The following is a 2,500-nucleotide window of genomic DNA, read 5'->3' on the forward strand; positions in this document are numbered from 1 at the left end:
CTAGCAGCACATACAGTCTGCCATCAAAGTTGAAAATAAACACAATCGTAGTACATTTCAGCTTAACTACTCAGCCAACAACATAGCATAACTGTTTTACTGTCATTCTATTCATTTCAAATGTGTTTCTGACTAATCTAAAGCCACTTTGCTACATGATGTCGTGACCTCTGGTCAGGTTTTCACTGCTAATCCCATAGAATCAGCCACGGCGCTGGTCCCAATGAATGTGTTTATTTTCTATAACACTTCTATAACGCTTCCATGTGCAATTATTAGGTTGTTTTACGTATCAGCCTAATACCAGGAAGTGACTTCTCCATGTTCATCAATGGGGTCAAGAGTCAATGGCACTTCTCTTTCTCTCAATTCCTCAACCACTCCACTCTGCCTCTATGCTTCAACCAATGAAAAGGCTTTCAAAGTGTAATTGTGTAATTGTCAAAGTGTAATTGTCAAAGTGTAATTGTGTAATTGTCAAAGTGTAATTGTGTAATTGTCAAAGTGTAATTGTGTAATTGTCAAAGTGTAATTGTGTAATTGTCAAAGTGTAATTGCTTTCAGTGTACTGTTTTGGCAGCAGTGTTTGTTATTTAGTAGAAAGACAGTCATCCGACCAAGGAACACTGAAAGCTACACGCTGTAAGTTTTAGTGAATTCGTAGGTGCGTCAAGGTCCTTCACATTAAATGGTTGTCGGGGGCAACGAGCAGCCAGCCCTCCAGAACTTGGATTGCCCACCGACTGTGAGTGAACTGATATGGTGGAGACAACACGTACACACACACACACACACACACACACACAGCCAAGCGTGAAACGACTGCAGTTGACATGGAGGCAGGAGCCCTGGTGAAAAATACAATTCTGCATGAATTCACTTGACCCCAGTTAAAAGTCCCAGTAGAATCCACTTGACCCCAGTTAAAAGTCCCAGTTGAATCCCATTTGACCCCAGTTAAAAGTCCCAGTTGAATCCATTTGACCCCAGTTAAAAGTCCCAGTTGAATCCACCTGACCCCAGTTAAAAGTCCCAGTTGAATCCCATTTGACCCCAGTTAAAAGTCCCAGTTGAATCCATTTGACCCCAGTTAAAAGTCCCAGTTGAATCCACCTGACCCCAGTTAAAAGTCCCAGTTGAATCCACCTGACCCCAGTTAAAAGTCCCAGTTGAATCCACTTGACCCCAGTTAAAAGTCCCAGTTGAATCCACTTGACCCCAGTTAAAAGTCCCAGTTGAATCCACTTGACCCCAGTTAAAAGTCCCATTTGAATCCACTTGACCCCAGTTAAAAGTCCCAGTTGAATCCACTTGACCCCAGTTAAAAGTCCCAGTTGAATCCATTTGACCCCAGTTAAAAGTCCCAGTTGAATCCACTTGACCCCAGTTAAAAGTCCCAGTTGAATCCCATTTGACCCCAGTTAAAAGTTCCAGTTATCTAGAATACCAGCCACTGACTAAAGGAGAGGGTTCTAAGAAATAGCAGAAGATGACAATGTGTTAATGTGTGTGTGTTATGGTGCGTGTGTGTTACAGTGTGTGTGTGTGTGTGTTACGGTGTGTGTCTGTGTTACGGTGTGTGTCTGTGTGTGTGTTACGGTGTGTGTGTGTTATGGTGTGTGTGTGTTATGGTGTGTGTGTGTGTTACGGTGTGTGTGTGTGTGTTGCGGTGTGTGTGTGTGTTACGGTGTGTGTCTGTGTGTGTTACGGTGTGTGTCTGTGTGTGTGTGTTACGGTTTGTGTGTGTGTGTTACGGTGTGTGTCTGTGTGTGTGTGTGTTACGGTGTGTGTGTGTTATGGTGTGTGTGTGTGTGTGTTACGATGTGTGTGTGTTATGGTGTGTGTGTGTGTGTGTGTGTGTGTGTGTGTGTGTGTGTGTTACTGTTTGTATAGTTCCTTTAGAAAGTGTTCACAACCCTTCGCTTTTTATGTCACAGGGATTCAAATGGATGTACCTTTCTTTTTTTGTCAATGACCCACACAACACTAACGTCAAAGTGGAAGAATAACTCTACAAAAAAATAGATACATATTAAACCCCCTGATTACAGCTGTGTATCTTTCTGGGTAAGTCTCTAAGAGCTTTCCACACCTGGAATGTGCAACATTTGCACATAATTATTTTCAAAATTCTTTAAGTTCTGTCAAGTTGATCATACAGCCATTATTTAAGTCTTTCCATATGTTTTCAAGCTGATTTAAGTCAAAACTGTAACTAGGCCACTCAGGAACATTCAGTGTTGTCTTGGTAACCAACTCCAGTGTATATTTGTCTTTGTGTTTTAGGTTATTGTCATGCTGAAAGGTGAATTTGTCTCCCAGTGTCTGTTTGAAAGCAGACCTTATCAGGTTTTCCTCTAGGATTTTGCCTGTTCTTAGCTCCATTCAGTTTCCGATGACAAGCATACCCATAACATGATGCAGCCATCGTCATGCACTAAAATATGATGAGTCGTGAGTGAGTCCAGGTGCAGGCAGGTCCTGCCCCTGGTCCGGGCAG

Source organism: Oncorhynchus kisutch, linkage group LG28 (genome assembly GCF_002021735.2).
Source record: "Oncorhynchus kisutch isolate 150728-3 linkage group LG28, Okis_V2, whole genome shotgun sequence".
NCBI classification, from domain to species: Eukaryota; Metazoa; Chordata; class Actinopteri; order Salmoniformes; family Salmonidae; genus Oncorhynchus; species Oncorhynchus kisutch.